Genomic DNA, 10,959 nt, shown 5'->3' with positions numbered 1-10,959 from the left:
GCCACAGCTGGTCCGGAGGCCCCCTGAGAGAGGGGGGCCCAGGGCACATGCCCCCTGTGCCCCCCCTTAATCCGGCCCTGGGGCTCGTACCCAATGACTCAGGACCAGCGGGTCTCAGAGCCATTTAAAGTGATCATGCAAATCTTGTGTCATTTAGGGGCATATATTTAATTGTTGAATATCCCGCGGCCTTAGAATTATTACGGTAATAGTAAGCTGGACTTCGGCTCGCGGCTCCCTGACCTGCGAGCTGAAATCCAGCGAGAAAACTACCGTAATAACGGTAACAGTGCACGGAGCGCAAGATTCTCAGCCTTTCCGCCAACAATTGAATACGCCCCTTAGTGTCGTGTTTTAATAACATTTTTCACAAGTCACCAATTTTCAATTCGATTTTATTTTTCACAACCGTAATATAATTAGTTTGCAGACAACAGCGAATAATTAAACTAAATCCCACTATATAAAGGATGTTCATAAGCGTTTTAAAACAGATTGCTCACAAGTGTTAGCTGGATGTAGCCCCACTCCTCGGTCACCCTAACAGCCAATAATAACACTTTATGGGAAATTCAATTAGCCGCAAAGTGTCGCCAGAACGTCCGCGAGACGCTTTGCGGCGGCCATTTGACAGAAATCTCTGCTCCGCGGAGACGCCAGGGAAAACGAGTGGAGATTTCTGACAAATCTCCGACGCAAAACGTCTCGCGGACGTTCTGCAAACGCTTTGCGGCTATTTGAATCTCCCCGTAAATGTCCTTAGATAGAATATTTATTAGGGAAAGCAGAATGCGAGATAAAATTGAGCTTTGTGAGTTTGAACACCAATATAAATGGCAGATCTGATGACTCTAAACCTGTCACTCTTTTAACAACAACAACTTGTCGCCTGTTTCTTAAAACAGAATTGATTTAAACTGCTCCTATAGTTCTGTCCCTGCACAAATTCTGGGAACCTTTAGCCATATACGGCAGAACATAAATTAAAGATTTAACGCTACACTATATCGCAACAAGTCAAAACACGTTTAACACATCGAGACACAATTATTATAGATGTACATTTTTGTAATACCAACAAAGTTTGCCAAATCACATTTGCAATGATAGGGTGTGGGGGGATATTTGTTACCCAATGTGAAACTAGGTGAATCCCTGTTATTCAAGTTCTATTTTAATAAGAGAATATATTCACCTCGGTATGTTTTACTCTGCGTCCCGCGGTGCAGAAAGACTGTCCAGCTTGTGCTCTCTCTCCTGCTCTGTAATTGAACATAAAACGCATCCATACAGACATATGCAGTTCTCTGTGTAGGTGCTAAGAGCTTCATATGCATTCAGCACAAACTTCACCTTTAACACATTTCTGCTTCATTAATACAGACATTAACGCATAACGCACAATAGACCGCGTTCCAACAATGGATCTGAAAATGCAACATTTACCTGCCGTAATATTGCATTATGTAAGGAAAATATCACTATACGTTAATAGTTATTACATGTTTAACATCTGGAGTTTAGGTAAAGCTAAATGCCTTCTGCAGAGACCAGTGTAAGTTTCAGAACCTCTCTCTTACTGGGACCACAGAGACGCCCCCTAGTGGGTTTATATTGTAAACACATCTGCCAGGATAATACAATCCTCATCATCATCATTTATTTATATAGTGCTACTAATTCCGCAGCACTGTACAGAGAACTCACTCACATCAGTCTCTGCCCCTTTGCGCCTTAAAGTCTAAATTCCCTAACACACACACACACACACACAGACTAGGGTCAATTTGTTAGCAGCCAATTAACCTACCAGTACGTTTTTGGAGTGTGGGAGGAAACCGGAGCACCCGGAGGAAACCCACGCAAACACGGGGAGAAGATACAAACTCCTCACACACAAGGCCATGGTCGGGCATTGAACTCATGACTGCAATCCTCAGACAGCGGGTATAATTAATTACAGACTGGTCACAGGACATTATAACCGTCGTCTGTTCAGTGTTGCTAACCTACAGTTTCTAAGAGTCACAATTAGTTCTAAATATACAGCTTTGTGTACCATTATCCTTACCAAGCTACACATACACAATGAGATGGTCACAGCCAATTGAGACTTCCTAGGACCAACTGGCTGCAAATCACATTGCAAAGTGTCCGCCGATCACGATAAGCATCTAATCGGGATCTATCAGCTGTTATTAGAGATGGTAGTTAACATCTCATTATGAACGTGGATATCGTCTGACCGCGCTAACTGCGTCCTGTGGGATTTTACCGCTCAGCCTAATCGCTGAGTAGCCAAATCTGACAGAGGCGGAGGTCACATTTCCTATATAAGGAACGGTGCTTTCAGAAAAGCCCACTGTGTCTCTTAGGATTCTTTAGCAGAACCAAATAAAAACAAGCTGGGAACTTGGTGCACAAAAATATAATAGTTATGGTGTTCAGAACCGCATGAGGAACCTGGGATAAGCACAGATGTTGTTATGTGTTACTTATTCTGTACGAATGTAAAGGTCCACATATTTCACTCATTTATTTTTAAACGATAAGCTTTATTATTTAATGTTAAAGTATACCCGTTTCCTACACACCGTGGATGCAGCCAGTTGGTTGGTAGAATCAATATTCGGCCGGTGCTCCTGGGGGGGTATATTTACTAAGCTGTGGGTTTCAAACAATTGGAGATGTTGCCCATAGCAACCAATCAGATTCTAGTTATCATTTACTACATTCTACAAAATGACAGCTAGAATCTCATTGGTTGCTCTAGGCAACATCTACACTTTCACAAACTCGAGCTTGATAAATTTACCCCCTGGAGAACGTCTAATCCGTTTATTGTTCTTCTGCTCCAGGAGGGAGCTGGCAGTAGCCCTCGGCGGAGCAATAGTGACGGGCCACTTTGTTACCTGCGCTCTCTGTATAAGGAGTAGGTACATTTTATATTTCTCCCACGTTTTCCTATCTTCTATACAACATGGGGGGGGGGGCTTGTAACTGTTTTTTTCAATGTTTTTTGTATGTATATTTTGCTCGGCATACCTTGCAGGGCAAGGTCATGTTGTAGACATTTAAATGCAACGGGTAACGTGCGATGGCACGCGGCCGCTGCAGCACCTACGGTTACATACATGTCTAGTGGTAACGCGGCTCGGCCAGGCCACAGATTTAACACAATCAAAAAATGGTATAAACTGAAGATATCAATCGATTTGAATAAAAGGGACAATGTTTATTTAGAAACACCATATTCACACACAATGTCTAGTTTGAAATGAAGGGAGCAAGTGACCAGATTCCATCACAAATTCTCACATCTACAGTATTGGGTTGGTGCAGATTGCCATGACGTGAAGGCAGTAAACTCTGCTACCTATACAGCCTGAAGAGTATTGATTCATTCTACGGTCACCTATACATATTTAGTCTGATAATTAGTTATGGGAACGTTGCCAACAGCCCTGGCACAATCTTGAGCACCGACACACCGCTCAGTCCATCTCCCCGACCAATATCTGTACCTGAGCAGCTTCGGCCACAGAGGTCAGCGGACTAGCTGAGCACACAGCAGCATTCTAAAGCACTTTATTGCTTTGAGATACTTACGTTGAGTTTGGTTTCCCCAGTAATCCGACGCGTTCGATGGGCAGTATTAATTAGTACATATAGACTTGACTGTAAATACATTATCTGTACAATGTAATATCGATGGGAAAAAAAATGTATTTTTTGTTGTGATTTCTGTTGTGTTTTTTTTCTTTTCCTTTTTATGTCACAAAATAAAAAAAAATTGTTCTCCTGGCGTCTGGTGATAAATCTTTGGGGTTTGGGTGGATAACAACTGAGTCCAGGCCTATCAGTTACACCCTCTATGGGGGGATTCTTTAAAGGTGGAGTAGACTACAAGTAGTTAGGACATATTTTAACATATGGTGTAAAATTAAAGCCATTGTTTAGACCAATATTATAGATTAAAAAATTATTTTTGGTTCGATAATAGTCTTTGTGTTTTCAGGCTGAAATGGTCATTACGCCACAATCATTTTTATACTAGTCTGTACCTTTGTTTGGTTTAGATTGGTGACTGACTGACACTTTTGTCGTTTTACGTGTTTCTTTTAATATAAACTAGGTAGATGGGATATTTTTTTTTACATATTTTAGCTGACATTTGTCAATTTCCAGAAAAATGAGCTATAAATTGATTTATTCATTTATTTAACACCATTATTACACAAAACCCCTCTTTACGTGGCTGGGGTGTACGGACCCCTGACATATATGGTGTCACTGGATGGTTAATCATTCTAAGCACTTTAAGGCAATGTGGACGTGTGCAATACACAATAGCGTTTCTACAAGAGAGACGCATTGTTCTCAGATAATAAGCGTTCTTTGGCTGTCTGCACCCGTTTATACAGCTATAGTGGTGTGCATGGATACAACACAACATGAGGCAAAGGAAGAGTTTAATAGCTATTACAGCAGACATAGAGATTGGACTACACAACATTATATGGGGGAGAAAACAGGGACCATTGAAACCGCATTTAGGGCTAGATTTACTAAGCTGCGGGTTTGAAAAAGTGGGGATGTTGCCTATAGCAACCAATCAGATTCTAGCTATCATTTTGTAGAAGGTACGAAATAAATGAAAGCTAGAATCTGATTGGTTGCTATAGGCAACATCCCCACTTTTTCAAACCCGCAGCTTAGTAAATCTAGCCCTTAGAGTTTATCTGAAGATCATAAAACACTGTCATCTTACAGAAACAGGGCTGTCCTATATAAAATACACCTCTAGAACGTATGGTAAATGGGAATCGTGCAACGTCTCCTTAAACAAAGGCCGATACAATTTGCCTCGGATATTATTTAAAGCAGATTTATGCAACCTGTGGTTTCGATCAGCTTATCAAACTACAAATCCCAGCATGCCTCTCTGCAACAGACGGAGAGCCACGGATTGCAAACCTCCAATTCAGAAAATCAAATAAAATGCAAAAAACAAAATTAAAACACATGCTCAAGTTTTTACTTTTATGGGTGATTTTAAAACTATTCCCAGGGGCAGATGCAATTCGGCCACGTTAATCTAGGAATAACGCGGCGTTGGTAGTATTACCTTTTATTACGGTAATTTTAACCCAGAAATTTACTCGCGGCCCTGAGAGGTGCAAGCAAAAATCAGCCTTACAATTACCATACTAACGGTAATACTGCGCACTTTACCGTACTAACGGTAATACTGCGCACTTTTACCGTACTAACGGTAATACTGCGCACTTTTACCGCACTAACGGTAATACTGCGCACTTTACCATACTAACGGTAATACTGCGCACTTAACCATACTAACGGTAATACAGCGCACTTTTACCGCACTAACAGTAATAGTGCAGAGGCCGGGTTATTCCTAGAATAACGCGGCTGAACTGAATTGCCCCCTCAGTCGTCCCTACTGACATCTGTTAGGCCACTTAGCATCCAGTATCATTGGTCAAGTAAGTGACATCATTCAAAAGCCACAGTGAGACCGCCTCCTCCTTCACTGCCCCCTAGTGGAATTACAAGAGAAAGCAACGATACAATGCAGAATGTGAATACCAGATAGTATACAAATCTATATTTATATTTACTGTTCTGCAGTGGTTCTCTCTCATTGGGTGATTTACACGTAACTTTCGCCAGCTTCCCTAATCACTGATCCCGTTCGTTCATTTAGAGAATATACAAAGTTCTGCTTACCTTCGGTCTGGCGTTACCCCGATACGGAGGATCCACCCTCCCTAACGCTTTAATGGTCCTGCGCTGCCATCGTAGCTCCTATTACTGCTTGCCTGGACCAAACCGGCAGCATGGCGGCCTACGCTCCTCCTACATCAGTTTTCATTTCTTTCTATTTAACGGGGGGAGGGGCACTGACAACATCGTTGTCAGGAGAGCGGATCCTAGCAATGTTACACCAAACATAAGTATAACTTTGTATAACATCTCACTGAACAGAGTGACGGTAACATTTACAACGCTAAAAACGAGGCGCAGACACGGACTTTAGTATGAAACAAGTGACGATGGGCCGCGCTTCAAATGTTTACATTATTCACACACTCGGATAAACACAAATCTTTTTTTTAAACATAAATTATATCGTCAGATGTTAACATCATTTAAAAATACTTTTCTATATGACCTGCGATCGGGGCTCTCGGAAGACACCGGATAACCGCACACCCTCATAAAGACGACCCATAACACTGATGACCGTTCCACTAACTTAATCTAAGTGCATCGGGATTCTGCAGAACATGAACATTGCAAGTTACAAAGGGAAAGAAATAGGACACTCAAGAAACACGAGAGCTCGCACATATAACACGACATTTCTCATTACACTATTGGGAAGAAGGCACAACAATCCCTACCGATTCATCACCCCATAACAAGGCACTTTGGGATTAAATCCACTGAAGTTGCTTTGAATACATAGAGCATTTATCAACTCATGGCCATAATAACATGACTTAGATTCTTCTGGATGTAACAGTTCAAAGCCAACAAGAAATGAATTAAACGAGGAAACATTAAAGTGTTCCCCATCGTCTACAGATAGGAAGCAGATATGTAGTTCCACAAATGAAACTAGGAAATCACACCCGCCATTCAAAAGGTTACACCAAGCCCACGTTCCATCAGGTCACCTCCCAATCCTACCACGCAAGGTCACCCAGGGTAATTATGGTGTAATATAAAATGTATTCTAGGAGTGGCTCTGCAGTTGTCTATACAGGAAGAGAGATGAAAATGGCACATACATTGTACAATCACATTGCCAGTAAAATTGCACAGACCCAATTGCAATTTCTTATTAGATTTTTTTCTTTGATCAAAATCTAGACACCCCCCACACACTCACACCTTATGATTATTTACAATGTGATACTGTACCCCCCTCTCTAACCCGTCTCCTCCACTTCCTGAGGTCCTGCCCCAGACGCCTAGTTAGTCCTCTGTGCGGGGGGCCAACCAATAATTGTGAGAATGGTTTCACTAGCAACTAGCGCCAACGCTAGCGAAGCGATAGCTGGATTCTCACGCCTATCGATCCGGCCCGTGAAACGGCACCTTCGGGTTGTAGGCGACGGGGGGGGGGGGCGCTTTTATCGTTACCAAAGACAACTTGTGGCTCAGCTTGTAGATCAACAACAGCAGAGATATTTTTTCGGCCACATAATCCCAAATTCACGTCTTAGTGACTAAATACAGCACTGCGCAGAGGTGCGTGAGAGACCACGGATAGAATTGTCTTTAATAACCATTTTCATTGCCGATTCCAAAGTAGCTTGGAAGAGTCCAGGAATTGCAAGAAGGAATGCCAAACATACATTTATTAAGTACAATAATAATAAAGACTATAGCAAAATATTTAGACTTTATAAATAAGTTTAAGTGCCTGACTTCACCAGAAGGTCATATAAGGCTATACACTATATACAGGTCAACTTAGAATATATTAGAAAGGGTTAGATTAGTTACGTGGTGCAGCGATTCCCGAATATCTCCACGCTGATAGACATTTATATTTGTAACTATTTGCACATTCTCACAAACTTATCAACACAAAAGCAATGTTCCCCGGCAGCGATCAGGCATAAGAAGGATTTTTGGTCTTTGAAATGCATAGTATAATGCAGGCAGCTTATATAGAAATACACTTGTACAGTGTTTCTTCCTCTCAATGACTCTTCCCATAATAAACGTTCAGCTGGTAGACAGTGAATTACTTTGCGATGGGTGAAGGGTTTTGGTTTACAGCCTGTAAAGTGGACCCGCCATGATGAACGATCATTTTCTCATTCAATATAAAACTCGCTCTCTTAAGGTCAGAGTACCTATAGTACTCAGTCTTCATATCCTATCCTACGGCAATCGATCTGAAGTGGGAGGAGCTAGAACTGTGGCCAATCAGAGCATCTATATGTCAACAACACACAGTAGTGATATGAGGCCCCTGTTACAATGATGCAAGAAGACTGTGGAGATACACACACCTCTATAGGAAACATCCAACTTATCGAAACCTGAAACTTCTTCACAGAAGCTCCCTCCACAATATTATCTGTCTCTTTGCGCTCACAGCAGCTCTCTCCACAACATAAGCTGTGTCTGCGCGCCTTACAGCTGTTCCCTCCACAACATTAGCTGTATCTGTGTGCCTCACAGCTGCTCCCTCCACAAGACTAGTTGTCTCTGTGCGCCTCACAGCAGCTCCTTCTATCAACACTAGTTATCTCTGTGCGCTTACAGCAGCTCTCTCCACAACATTAGCTGTATCTGTGTACCTCACAGCTGCTCCCTCCACAAGACTAGCTGTCTCTGTGCGCCTCACAGCAGCTCCCTCTATCAACACTGGTTATCTCTGTGCGCTCACAGCAGCTCTCTCCACAACATTAGCTGTATCTGTGTACCTCACAGTAGATCCCTCCACAACATTAGCTGTATCTGTGTGCCTCACAGCAGCTCCCTCCACAAGACTAGTTGTCTCTTAATACCTCAGAGCAGTGGTATAGGGTACTAGAGAGCGCTGAAGCACACATGCCATCACAATCTCACCCTTTAAAGCTATATTAACCCGCCAGCACTTACACCACAAGAAGGTTTAATCTCGGGTATGTCAATGCAATAACACTGTCAATATTATTACTAACTGGAAGCGTTTGTCAATAACAATAAAAATATATATTTAGCCCATAACAATAATAAAACCTCAGAATAGGGCTGTGTGTGTGTGTGTGTGTGTGTGTGTGTGTGCTGATCAGCCACAACATTAAAACCATTTGCGGCCCCCTTGTGCCGCCAAAACAGCTCTGACCTGTCAGGGCATGGACTACACAAGACCTCAGAAGGTGTCCTGTGGTATCTGGCACCAAGACGTTAGCAGCAGATCCTTTAAGTCCTGAGGTGGGGCCTCCATGGCTCGGACTTGTTTTTCCAGCAGATCCCACAGATGCTCAATCTGACTGAGCTCTGAGGAATTTGGAGGCCAAGTCAACACCTTGAACTCTTTGTCATGTTCCTCAAACCATTCCTGAACAATTTTTGCAGTGTGGCGGGGTGCATTTTACTGCTGAAAGAGGCCACTGACATCAGGGAATACCGCTGCCATGAAGGAGTGACCTTGGTCTGCAGCTATGTTTAGGTAGATGGTACGTGTCATAGTAACATCCACATGAATGCCAGGACCCAAGGAATCGCAGAAGAACATTTTCAGAGCATCCCACTGCCTCCGCCAGATTTCCTTCTTCCCATCGTGCATCCTGGTGTCATCTCTTCCCCAGGTAAACCATACACACGCACCAGGCCATACACACCATGTTAAATAGAAAGTGATTCATCCGACCAAGCCAGCTATTTCCTTTGCTCCAGTTCTGGTGCTCACGTGCCCATCTGTAGGGGCTTTCGGCGGTGGACAGCGGCCAGCATGGACACTCTGACCGGTCTGTTACGCAGCAAGCTGCAATGCACTGTGTGTTCTGACATCTCTCTATCATGGCCAGAATTGATTTTCAGCAATTTGTGCTATAGTAGCTCTTCTGTGGGAATGTACCACACGGGCGCCTTCACTCCCCTCGCAAACCAATGAGCCTTGGCCGCCCATGACCTTGTCACCGGGTCATCAGTTGTCCTTTTTTGGACCACTTTTGGTAGGTACTAACCACTGCATACCGGGAACACCCCACAAGACCTGCCGTTCTGGAGATGCTCTGACCCAGCCGTCTAGCCAACACCATTTGGCCCTTGTTAAAGTCGCTTTGATCCTTACACTTGCCCATTTCTCCTGCTTCCAACACATCAACTTCAAGAACTGACTTTCTCCCTAATATATCCCACCCCTTGCCAGGTGCCAATTTAACGAGATAATCAATGATATTCACTTCACTTATCAGTGGTTATAATATTGTGGCTGATCGGTGTGTGTATATAGATATACAGATAGATATAGTATTAGACTCGCTTTAACTTTAGCGTGTAATTGAGAAACTATAATAAACTGCTCCCAACCCAAGTTAGCAGAACCTGGGATTCAGGGACGTTATTTTTCAGGTTAGGGGCCACAGTCCAATAAATATTTATTGCAAATTCAGAGATGACGGGTCCACTTTAAGCATACTACTCAATACAAGATTAACCCAGCAACTGCCAGCATCTATGTGCTGTCTAATTCAGCAGAAGACTATCCCTGACCGATACAGACCTCAAAAGAGGTGTCACTCTTCTGCACCGCGTTCCTGAGAAGCCGGACGTTAAGCAGACACCTTGGACTTCTGTGTAGCGAATGAGCAGTAAATATTTCATTTATATCTGAGAAAAGAGCTACAAAACTTTCTTCATTTTTGACCTGAAACAAAACATTTGCTCTGTGCAAGATGAGAGGACGATGCCAGTATAGAGTGACAGATTGAAGAGGAGTGCAAGGCAGAGGGAGCGAAGACGGTGAGAGGGGATGGGATCCAATTGGCAGGTAGAAGAGGGAGAAGCGAAAGTGAACTTCATCACCCGATGTGGAGCAGGAGCACCAGAGATAGTTATTGGAGGAAGAAGGTACAATGACAAGTGGCTGGAGTATGCGATGAGGGGGGAGATGTCCAATCCGATAGCCTCGATTTTGCAGGACAAAAAGAAAGTGACGTCGGTGGCAGAGAGAGAGAGAGAGAAGGATGGGAGGTGAGGGGAGGAGAGAAGAGAGTTAAATGCGACAAAGAGGCAGCGGGGATTGGAGGACTGACAAGAGATGACAGACTTAAAGAATGATTGTTTGGCAAAGCACAGAGCAGAACTGAAGGAAGAAGAGGATTAACTTCAAGCAAAGGAAATTGGCCAGGGAGCCATATTTCCTCCGTAGACGTTCAACAGCTCGAGTGCACTTCTGAAGGAAGCGGGTACATTTAGAGTGCC

Source organism: Mixophyes fleayi, chromosome 11 (genome assembly GCF_038048845.1).
Source record: "Mixophyes fleayi isolate aMixFle1 chromosome 11, aMixFle1.hap1, whole genome shotgun sequence".
NCBI lineage: Eukaryota > Metazoa > Chordata > Amphibia > Anura > Limnodynastidae > Mixophyes > Mixophyes fleayi.
Note: the sequence above shows the minus strand (reverse complement) of the source record.